General features: G+C 42.4%; 1 protein-coding gene across 1 annotated transcript in view; it reads left to right on the top strand.

The window, feature by feature from the left end:
- The first annotated feature begins 2,338 nt into the window (after nucleotides 1–2,338).
- Nucleotides 2,339–12,557, top strand: part of hivep2b (HIVEP zinc finger 2b) — a 39,557-nt gene continuing 29,338 nt past the window's right edge. The window contains exon 1 of the mRNA XM_034159929.1: nucleotides 2,339–2,350. The gene's annotated coding sequence lies outside the window, so the exon portion shown is untranslated. The remainder of the gene's footprint in view (nucleotides 2,351–12,557) is intronic.

Here is a 12,557-nt window from a genome sequence, read left to right as displayed (position 1 = left end):
AAACAAATTTTTCAATAGGTCATTTTGAATTGATTTAGAATTTTCAAATGACCAGTCGACAAGATCTGTAAGTAATATCATGAGAATCACCATGACTAATTTGGTGCTTGTTTCAGCAAATGCATGATATTAGATTATCTGGTCCACTAGAAAGTTTTAAATTTACAGAGATATAAAGCTAATTGTCAAATGTGAACAACTGAAACCAGAAGTCTGACTTATTTCTTTGAAGTTACGAGAATGTGACAAACAGACAAGAACATGATTATTTGGATGAGTGGAGTAAATGACCAGCTCCATACCATTTGGGAACATGCAGGAAGGAAGATAATTACAGCATGACATAGCCAGTGAGAGATAATTGTTCTTTTTTGTTAAATTGGTGCATCACACTATATGATAATGTCTTAGTAAGCACAACTTTCAATGAACATTGACACACAGGGCAGCACACCATATGAAGATGTGCTTTAAAGAAAACAATGATGTCTCCAAAGGGAGAGAATTTAACATTTTTTGAATATGATTTTGTCAATTACAAGTACAGAGGTTGATCAGTTTGCTAATTCAGGTATTTCCTCACAAAAGATTTACTACCACTGTCATAGAAGACGTAACCAAGCGTATGGCAGAGTTGGGTGTATCATTTTGTGGCTTTTCTTAAATATTTATAATTGGCTCTGCCATTTTCAGGAGCAGTGTGGCCTTGGTGGCCACCAGACCTAAGCTTTGGAAATGAAAGAAATGGAGAAACAAGTTCAACTTCAACTTCAACCACACCTGCTCCTAATTTCAACCATGAAATTGATGATGAGATTATTCCCTGCATCAAACATGTTCAGCAGGTGGTAGATGGGTATATGGGATCTTACATAAGTAAAACAATTTTGCTTTTTGATTTTTTTGTGGTGCCTCAAAGTTCAACAATTTTTTTTTTTTTATCGTTTTCATTTTTTTAAAATGTTTTTTTATTTTTTGGAGCTGTACAAGATGGTAGCATTTGTGTACTCACTGTTATTCTAATTGTATTATTCATTTCTACCTTTCTGTTTAGACCACACACAAATACCATACAGTCGTGTATACCCCCTGCATATTGATGACCTGCTGTATAGAATAAAGCTGATAAAAGGATTCTCTGGCCAGAATCTATCTATAGTGTTCCCATCCTAAAACGAATGACTATTCCATACTTTACAGGTTTGGACTCATCTGTCTGTCTCTTCATTCATTTACCGTATTTTACAGGATACATGTGACCAGGACTTTTGTCTTTTATTTTTTGGAAGACCTTAAATGATGTTTATCAATTCTGCCTGTTGTGGCAAGAATCTTTTCCCACCATTTATCCTGAAAAGGCAGCGCCCTCTAGTGAATCCATTTTGTATTTTGTACAGTAAATCCACAAAGTTCTCCCTAGTGTCACTGAACATACAGTGCAGTATAGACCAGGGGAATCAATGCAGTAATAATTTATTCATACTAAGCATTTACTCATTGCATCTTTAATCCTGACTGTGGATGCTTCAGACGCTGGTGGGGACGGCGTCTTGCGGAGGGAAGCTGCTCATGAACGTCAGCCCCACATGTGATGGAAAGATAGTCATAGTCCCAATCTTTGAGGAGCGTCTGAGGCAGATGGGCCAGTGGCTGAAGATCAACGTTGGCGAGGCCATCTACAGCACTACAGCATGGCGGGCTCAGAATGACAGCGTCACTCCCAACATATGGTACCAGAGGTGGGACAAAGTGACCATCAAGTCACTCTTAAGTCATGAATCAGCAAGTCCCAAGTCAAGTCTCAAGTCATAATGACCACCAACTGTTTGCAAGCTGATTGGTTCCGGATCAACTCCAAATTTTAATGGGTTCTTCCTTGGCCTAATTTTTATCTGTGGTGAAAATTTTGTCCAAGTCCGTGCAGTAGTTTTGATGCAATCCTGCTAACAGACAGACAAATAAATAAACACCAGTGATTTTATTACATCCTTGGCTGTTGTAAAAATCAAGAAAACAACATTATAAATGCAGTTTTAATGAAAGCAGTCAGGGAGAAATTTTCAGTTTATCAGAAATGTTGATAGGTTTGTGTAGTAGGACAATGAGAATTTCTAATAAAAACCTTGTCTTGAAGGAAAAAAAAATTCTTGATTGGTTGATGACAAAACACAGCTACCTCCCTCATGTGAACCTTGTTCGTCCTTTTGTTCTATTCTATAAAAGGTTCTGCTCCTTGGTTAGGGGCCTGTGAAGTGGCAGCCTGTAAATCCTACCAGATTGCAGGTTGTTATGCCACCGCTGCCCTTCACCCAGATGCCATGCCAGTGGGCCTGGACTCTGAAGCTGACAGGTGCCGCTTAATCACAAATCCAGATCACACCAAGAGATGAAGCAGAAGGTGGTTTGAAAAGATTTGAGCTACCTGTCTCACAAGAGCCTGAACTTCTGAGGAGGTGGCTGAAGTGGTTCTGACGAGCACCTTTAAAGAGGTGCTTTTCTTTTTTAACTAATTCTGCAGGAAATCAAACATTTTCACAGGACCACTGTTTTTGGGTTTGGCTGTTTTTATAATCACTTATATTGTGTGTGTGTGTGTGTGTGTGTGTGTGTGTGTGTGTGTGTGTGTGTGTGTGTGTGTGTGTGTGTGTGTGTGTGTGTGTGTGTGTGTGTGTGTATACAGCAGTGTTCAGAATAATAGTAGTGCTATGTGACTAAAAAGATTAATCCAGGTTTTGAGTATATTTCTTATTGTTACATGGGAAACAAGGTACCAGTAGATTCAGTAGATTCTCACAAATTCAACAAGACCAAGCATTCATAATATGCACACTCTTAAGGCTATGAAATTGGGCTATTAATAAAAATTAAAAAAAAGTAGAAAAGGGGGTGTTCACAATAATAGTAGCATCTGCTGTTGATGCAACAAACTCAAAACTATTATGTTCAAACTGCTTTTTTAGCAATCCTGTGAATCACTAAACTAGTATTTAGTTGTATAACCACAGTTTTTCATGATTTCTTCACATCTGCAAGGCATTAATTTTGTTGGTTTGGAACCAAGATTTTGCTCGTTTACTAGTGTGATAGGGGTCATTGTCTTGTTGAAACACCCATTTCAAGGGCATGTCCTCTTCAGCATAAGGCAACATGACCTCTTCAAGTATTTTGACATATCCAAACTGATCCATGATACCTGGTATGCGATATATAGGCCCAACACCATTGTAGGAGAAACATGCCCATATCATGATGCTTGCACCACCATGCTTCACTGTCTTCACTGTGAACTGTGGCTTGAATTCAGAGTTTGGGGGTCGTCTCACAAACTGTCTGCAGCCCTTGGACCCAAAAAGAACAATTTTACTCTCATCAGTCCACAAAATATTCCTCCATTTCTCTTTAGGCCAGTTGATGTGTTCTTTGGCAAATTGTAACCTCTTCTGCACGTCTTTTATTTAACAGAGGGACTCTACGGGGGATTCTTGCAAATAAATTAGCTTCACACAGGCGTCTTCTAACTGTCACAGCACTTACAGGTAACTCCAGACTGTCTTTGATCATCCTGGAGCTGATCGATGGGTGAGCCTTTGCCATTCTGGTTATTCTTCTATCCATTTTGATGGTTGTTTTCCGTTTTCTTCCACGCGTCTCTGGTTTTTGGTCAGATTGGTGTGCAGCACAACAAAATCATGTTTTAAAAAACTTTTGCTCATTTTTAAAAAAAAGAAAAACAACATGGATATTATATTTAAAAAAACATGCCAGGGACCACACAAGCAAACTAACAAACAAAAAAATAACTATATACAATCAGATCAAAAATAAAATAAAATCCACTCTGAATATGAAATTTAATTAAATTAAAACAAATAGAACAAAAACAAAAGTAACATTTGTGATAATAAAATTTTTACAAACATTCATGGTTTTTATGCTCACTGACTCATTGTCAACCGCTTATTACAATTAAGGGCCGGGGGGGCTGGAGTCTATCCCAGCAGTCATAGGGTGTGAGGTGGGGTACACCCTGGACAGGACACCAGCTGGTCACAGGGCCACATACTGACAGACAAACACATTCGCACCTGCACATCTACGGACAATTTAAAGTTCTCAGTCCACCTAACCTGCATGTCTTTGGATATGGGAGGAAGTCGGAGCCCCCAGAGAGAACCCACACAAAGTCCACACAGAAAGGCCACAGGTGGGAATCGATCCCATGACTTTCCTGCTGTGAGGCAACAACGCTAACCACTAAGGCACCGTGCTGCCCATGGTTTTTACATGTATGTTCACACATGGACACCATGATTTTTACGCCTTTTTGGAACAGTGGTTCAGGTATAAAAATCAGAATTTAAAACCAGATTTGTTATTGCAATATTTGCATTTGTGGATGTGAAATTTGCAACAAATAAACATTCTAATAATAAAAATGGACTCTGTAAGAACTCCTATAATTAAGAAACATTTCACATTTTCAAAACATAAATCAAATTCTACATTGAGAGATTAATATCTATATACTGAGACATATGAACCAAAAATAATTTAATAAATTCACAACTACAAAAAAAAAAAAAAAAAAAACCCAACAAAAACAACTTTGGTTATGAAACACACACACACACACACACACACACACACACACACACACACACACACACACACACACACACACACGTTTTCATGACATTTCAGGATGTATGACAGAAATGTGAAAAATGGAAACACCTTTCCAGTGGTCCAAGAGGCCTGGGAACCAAACCCATTCTGTTTGGCTAAGGCTGTATTTTAGACAAACCTGATTTTTATGCTATATATGAGGACACTGTCAGGTTTATGTGACTAATGAGTACAAGAACACAGTGAAAGTGTGTGAAAAGTGTGTTAAGTTCCAAAACTGTCCACTAGGTGGTGAAATTAAAACTAGGCAAAAATGATAAACACACACACACACACACACACACACACACACACACACACACACACACACACACATTTGTGAGTCTGTACTCCGCCTCTTACTCCTCCGTGCGCCCCCTGCTGGACACACGCTTGATCACACCGCTGTTGTGCGGGACGCTGAGGACGCACGGCTGGTCTCTGCGCCCATGAGGTGCACAAACTCCCGAAGCATGTGGTCGGGGAGGCTCTCCCTGTGGGTGTGCCGCTGCCTGGTAAGTCAAAAAGCTTCCGCTCTGGTTCCGTCTGCGCAGTTTAAAGGCCTCCGTGCGCGCTTTGCTTCCTTCGTCCGGCCGCAATAATCGGAGCCGTGCGTGTCACCTGAGATGGTGACCGTGTGAGTGTCAGTGTTGTGTCTGCGCTGCCGCACGCCTTAAAGGTGGGACGTCCCTGTTCTGCTAATGTTCCATGACGCGCAGATTGGGGGGTTTGTAAGGGGGTCTGAGGTCCGTGCGCCTCCCCCCGCAGCAGGCTGTCCCTAATCTACAGCTGACCCCAAACAAACATGGCAGAAAAAGGTTTGGTGACAACATACAAGTTAAAAAAATAAATTAAACAAATATTTGCTGCATTTATTCTGCTGAAGGAGCTCAACAAGTGCAGCATTTTAAACAAAGGAACCCTGTGTGGTTTCAAATGTCCAAACTCAGTGTCTGGTTTCAGCATGGATTTCTCTGTTTTCTATACACTGTACAGTGAATATCTTTAACAGGGTCATATTACACACATTTTCGGCGGGTTAATATGAAGAGTTCAGGTGCAAAACCCAGTAAGTATTTCTTTTTTAATGGAGAAAAATGCAGTTTATTTAAAGGAAACCATATTTGGAAATGCACAGACTTTCTAAAAATTTATGGTTTTGGAGATACTGGGTTTTGCATTTGAACCCTTTATATATAGGTCAACAGATATTAAAGGCTGTTGTATAAATAGAACAATGATGGCGCCTCCTATTAAAGGAAAAGTTCACTTTTTTTTTGCAACATTAGTCCTATTAAAACTTTTATTGCAAACAAGCCACTCAGTATTCTATGATGGTGTTTTAGGGCCACAGTGAATTTTCTTTTTTTTTTTTTTTTTTAAGACTTTGAGAATAAAGTCATAATATTACAAGAATAAAGTCGTAATTTTATAATTTTATAAGAAAAAACATAATATTACAAAAATAAAGTCAAAATATGAGAATACGTTGTAATATTACGAGATTAAAGTGATAATTTTATGAGAAAAAACTCACAATATTACGAGAATAAAGTTGTATTTATACGAGATGTGATAACCCTGCAGACTGCCAGTTCCAGCCATCTCTTCCTTCACGAAAGAGGCGATTTTGGGAGCTACTAATTGGCAGAACTACAGGCGATGTCCTTGTGGTTCCTCCACTGGAATAGACTCATTGTGCCATGCATCATGCTCTCCACACCGGAAGCAACTAGGGGATTAAAGACCTTGCTTTAGGGCTCTTAACGATTTTCAGGTCTGGCTGGGTTTTGAACGGAGGATCCTCTGGTCTGAAGCCTCTTCCATGCGGCCCTCCCAGGGGACTGTCAGCTCCAAGAGGAGGACTTGCTTAGAAGTAGATGTAAGCAGCATGTCTAGTCTCAAAGAGGTCCATGTTGCATACTCTGGGAACTTGAGCTGCCGACCCAAGTTGCAGTTGCCAATCTGATGCTGACGAGGGCAGACTGGCTGCTGATGTTGGCTGTGACCGTGGCTTCTTCTCCGGCTTTCACAAAGGGTATTGTCCTCTGGCTGTGGGTGTGTTTGGTGTTGGCAACTGCAGCGGAGATGGTCTCAGCCACTGTCTTCAGAACCTGTGCCAATGGTGGCAGCCTTCACCAAGAGCTGCTGGGCAGCTGCAGGATGTGCTCCAGCGAACCCCTTCCTGGACAAAGAGGACAAATTTGAGAGTCACTCTTTCCCCAAACATGCAGGTTTGCTGGGCTGGGTAGCACATCATAGACAGCTTGGACCATGAACTTCATGCGCTGTGGCTCTGCCTTCCAGATGTCATTCCAGGTCAGCTTCCTCTCCAGCGCTCCTTCCCATACTTCCACATTTATACACTAAACATCATTCACCAACAAAAAGTGCAACCCTAGATTGTCATTGATATATCAGATTTAAATCTGATATACGAGGTCTGTTAGAAAAGTATCCAACCTTTTTATTTATATGGATTTGAATCACATGTGATTGCATTAGCCAAGCTTGAACCTTCGTGCGCATGCTTGAGTTCTTTCACGCCTGTCGGTTGCGTCATTCGCCTGTGAGCAGGCTTTGTGTGAGCAGTGGTCCACCCCTCTTGTCGGATTTTTATTGCGAATAAAATGTATGAACGATTTAGAGCTTTGCTGCATCAATTTTTTCCAGAAACTCTGAGAGACCTCCAGGTGGACACCATTCGGAAAATTCAGATGGCTTTCAGGGATGATTTTATGGGGATTACACAGATTAAGGAGTGCTCCAGCTGGTTTAAAGACCGCCCACAGCATCTGAGAGCGCGGCGCGCTCCGAGCGCCGATCGACAGGCTGAAACCCCGCTGAAACAACCAGATCATTTCCACTGTGAAGGCTTTGTTGATCCGGGACATTGTCTGACTTCCACAGAAATGGCAGAAGACGTGGACATCACCACTTTTTCGGCACATTCCACTGTTACAGGAGTTTTTTTCATGGAAAGAGAAGCGGAGGGATGCGCCACGGAGCTGCTCATGGCGCGGACAAAAGCACCTCCATGTTGGTCTCACAGGACGGCTTTGAGATGGCTTCCAGACGGCTTTCGGTGGCTTTTCAGTCGTGTGACTATCCGAGAAATTGTGAATGAGCTGGACATGCCAGAACATGTCCTGTGAGGCTTCATCATGGCGTTGCTTTGCGCCATGCGGCTCCGTCCCGACGCGCAAATTTCTCCGCTCCTCTTTCCATGACAAAAACTTCTGTAACAGTGGAATGTGCCGTTCATTTCCAAAGTGAAGGCTGTGTTGATCCGGGACGTCGTCTGACTTCCACAGAAATTGCAGAAGACGTGGACATCAGCACTTTTTCGGCACATTGAGACAGACGTGCGGAGAAATTTGCGCGTCGGGACGAAGCCGCATGGCGCAATGCAACGCCGTGATGAAGCCTCACAGGACATGTTCTGGCATGTCCAGGCTCATCCACAATTTCTCGGTTAGTCACACGACTGAAAACCCACCGACAGCCGTCTGAAAGCCATCTCAAAGCCGTCCTGTGAGACCAACACAGAGGTGGTTTTGTCCCGCGCCATGAACGGCACGGTGGCGCATGCGTCCGCTTTTCTTTCCATGAAAAAAACTCCTTTAACAGTGGAATGTGCCAAAAAAGTGCTGATGTCCATGCCTTTTTCCTTTTTTTTGTGGAAGTCAGACGACGTCCCGGATCAACAAAGCCTTCACGTTGGAAATGATCTGGTTGATTCAGCCTGTCGATCGGCGCTGGGAGTGTGGCGCGCTCTCAGACGCTGTGGGCCAGCCTTAAAGCGGCAGTAAGACTCCTTAATCTGTGTAATCCCCACAAAATCGTCCCTGAAAGTCATATTAATTTTCCGAACGGTGTCCACCTGGCTGTCTCTCACAGTTTCTGGAAAAAAATTGATGCAGCAAAGCTCCAAATCGTTCAGACATTTATTCACAATAAAAAAACGATGAGAGGGGTGGACCAGTGCTCACACAAAGCCTGCTCACAGGTGAATGACGCAACCGACAGGCGTGAAAAAACTCATGCATGCGCATGAAGGTTCAAGCTTGGCTGATGCAATCACACATGATTCAAATCCATATGGTTTTTGCAAAAAATAAAAAGGTCCGATACTTTTTGGACAGACTTTATATATATATATATATATATATATATATATATATATATATATATATACATTTGTGTGTGTGTTTGTGTGTACAAATGGTGCATCTAGAAAGTATTCACAGTGCTTCATTTTTTCCACATTTTATGTTACAGCCTTATTCCAAAATGGATTAAATTCATTTTTCCCCTCCAAATTCTACTTACAACACCCCATAATGGCAACATCAAAAATGTTTTTTTTTTTTTTTTTTTTTGCAGATTTATTAAAAATAAAAAAACTAAGAAATCACATTTACATAGGTATTCATACCCTTTGCTCCATACTTTGTTGATGCATCTTTGGAGCAATTACAGCCTCAGGTTTTCTTGAATATGATGCCACAAGCTTGGTGCACCTATCTTTGGGCAGTTTTGTCCATTCCTCTTTGCAGCACTCCATCAGGCAAGAGAAAATGCACTTATATTTTGGTGTGTATCACTGGTCCTTTGGCGTCAAGAGGTTCCAAACAGTCCAACATGAACTTTAAATAGGAGTCCAATCCAGTCCAAAATTGTTCTCAGTCAACTTGCAAAAAACAGTCAGATAGTTCGAAAACAATCCTGACGAGGTAGTCCGTAGCTGATGCCGTGCACTGGCTTTTTCATGTACAGACTGCCATTTGCTATCCTCAATCCAGTGAAATCGCGACAAAAATTTGTCGAGCTCTTCATGCGACAGCTCTTGTACTTCAGCTAGCGACATCCCAGCAAATGCTGCAAATGCCTCCAGATGGCTCACAGCAGGGGTGGCCAAGTTCGGTCCCTGAGAGCTACCTTCCTGACACTCTTAGTTGTCTCCCTGCTCCAACACACCCGAATCTAATGAAAGGCTCATTAAAAGTCTGCTAACGAGTCTTTCATTGGATTCAGGTGTGTTTGGGCAGGGAGACAACTAAGAGTGTCAGGAAGGTGGCTCTCGAGGACCGAACTTGGCCACCCCTGGCTTACAGCGTACTGGATTAGTTTTTTGTGTTAGAAGAATGACCACCTTCAATAAGTGCGTTCAAATTGTTGTCTGTCACCAAAACAAAGCCCGCCATGTTTGTTTTTAAGCTAAGCGCCATCGCCACTACAGTGAGTGCGCGGTGGTCGCAGCATGCAATAGCACAAAATGTTTAGGAACAAAATGGAAAATGGTACGAATGATCCATATCACGTGACATACAAACCACCAATCAGACGACAAAGATCTATTTAGGCATTTCTGCATAAATGTAAGGCCCTTCGGCTGCTCCCTTGTTTGCACTCGGGGTCACCACAGCAAATCCAAGGTGGATCTGCATGTTGAATTGCCACAGGTTTTATGCCGGATGACCTTCCTGACGCAACTCCACATTACATGGAGAAATGTGCTAAAGCAGTTGATTGACAGAAAATGAATGACATTATATGGTACTTTGAAGATTTGAATTTTAGACAGTTGTTTGAACAAAAGATACATTTGAAAATACATTTGGTAGGGGTGGGGGTGAGGGGGTATTCTGCTATTTTATTACGTTTTACAGACAGGGTCAGTAATCAAAACATATTGGCGTTGATGGTTGTGTGCCGTCTTTTTCACATAGTGGTGCGCTGTGTGGCGATGCTTCTCAGCTCATTCTGCAGTCTTACTGCTGCAATCTGTGGTAGTAATTATATATGTAGACAGGAACTGAGAAACTGTTACAGACCTCGTTGCTATGGAAACACACAATCATGTCAGATTATTTTCAGGTACCGCTGTGGTAATGACATGTCATCTTACAGAGATGGGAGGGGGAAAGCAAATGAATTTCCATTTGCTGAATTGGTTACTGCTGCGTTCCCTGGCAGAGCGTTTGGGTGCTGTACGGTGTTTTTTTGGAAACACAGTCAGCTGTTTTGTGTCCGGCGGTGCCATTGATATCCTTGCCTCATTCCTTCCATTCATAAACAGGAACTTGTGCTTTAATATGGTTAGAGGGCTGTGAGTAGTGTGACATTCAATCACATGCAAATTTGTGGCAGATTTGAGCCGGTCAGCGGAGCCGCGGTGTAGCTTTAGATAGTGGAAATGCCACGCGGTGTGGAACATCCTGGGGGACAGACCATTATATTTATAGAGACAGGCGACTTGACCTTCAGTGCACATTGAGTATCAGCCATTTTAGTGCCGCACTTTGAGATACTGAATACAACATAATGGATCTCAGCTGCAGTGCAGTTAGTTAGCCTCAACTTTATCTTCAGCTTGTTACAGGCCGTATCTAATAATAGCCCTCTGCAATTCCATACTGTGGAAGCAGTCTGTCAATGCACACAGGCTCTGCATTCACTGCGTTTTGGCACGCAGAGAGGTGCACTTTTCTCAAGGAAATGCACTGTGAAATTACACTTCAGCTGCACAGGAATTAAAGGTTGTTCGGAAGATCTTGAACTCAGATGTTGAGTTCAGCTGGAGCTGGATATGTTTAGGCCTTTGTTAAGCTGTGAAGGCTTTATTTTAAGCGAAAGCTGTTTCTTAAACATCTCTTAACCATAGTAACCACAGCTGGTGCAAGCCCAAAAACCAAGGACTCCTATTCATAGAAGCATCCAGTTGTTGTCACCCAATGGCACAGAGGAAAAGTGAAAAGGATGGTCAACCCGGGTCAAGTATTTATAGTTGTTTGTGAATTGTATTGTGTTGAAAGTTCATAGTTGGACAATCAGTGGTCATAAATCCATTTAAAATCAGCATTGTGGTTCTTATTGGGTAAAATCCAATTTGTGCTGTTTTTAGAAACAAAAAACACATCAGAAATATGATCAGCGGTAACATACTCATTTGGATGTGGGCAGGTGAGAAAGTTGATAACAGAGCTGTCAAACTGAAGGTTCAAGGGCTGAATGTGGCTCACAAATAAACTGACAAACTTACACATGGACAAAGATTGAAGCATGCTCCATTTTTTCCCTATACCTCCCTTCCTGCCCCCCAATCACACACCCCATCCCGGCCACCGCTCACGCCACCCCTTTCCCCTCCGGGGGCTACACGGTTTTTAGCTGCGGCAGGTCCCCGTTCCCTCCAAGCTAGCGGCGGCGCGACTCCAGTTGCAGCAGCCTTCACCCAATTTGCCTCAATTCGGATGACGGACTGCTTCAAGTTTAGTGCACGTAAACAATGTCAAATGTACGAGGTCTGTTAGAAAAGTATCCGACCTTTTTATTTTTTTAAAAAATCTGATGGATTTGAATCACGTGTGCTTGCATGAGCCAACCTTGAACCTTCGTGCGCATGTGTGAGTTTTTTCACACCTGTCGATTGCGTCATTTGTTTGTAAGCAGCCTTTGTGTGAGGATGGGTGGAGTCCCTCATCGTTTTTTCTTTGCAAGGAAAATGGCGGAACAACTGGAGCAGCGCGACTGCATCAAATTTTGCCAGAAACTGGGCGACAGCCAGGTGGAAACCATTCGGATTATTCAGACGGCTTTCGGTGATGATCCTCTGGGCATCACATAGATTAAGGAGCGGTACAACCGGTTTAAAGACGGCCGCACAACGGTGGAGAGCGAGCCACTCTCCGGTTGGCCATCAATATGCTGAAATGACCGGATTATTTCCAAAGTGAACGCTCTGGTGATGTGGGACCGTCGTGTGACTATCCGAGAAATTGCGGAAGAGGTGGACATCAGCACTTTTTTGGCACATTCCACTGTGACAGAAGATTTGGCCATGAAAAGAGTTGCAGCGAAATTCATTTGGCACAAAGCTGATGGCGCAG

The sequence above is a fragment of the Thalassophryne amazonica genome, chromosome 19, assembly GCF_902500255.1.
Source record: "Thalassophryne amazonica chromosome 19, fThaAma1.1, whole genome shotgun sequence".
Classification (NCBI taxonomy): Eukaryota; Metazoa; Chordata; class Actinopteri; order Batrachoidiformes; family Batrachoididae; genus Thalassophryne; species Thalassophryne amazonica.
Note: the sequence above shows the minus strand (reverse complement) of the source record. Positions and strands in the feature narration are given on the sequence as shown.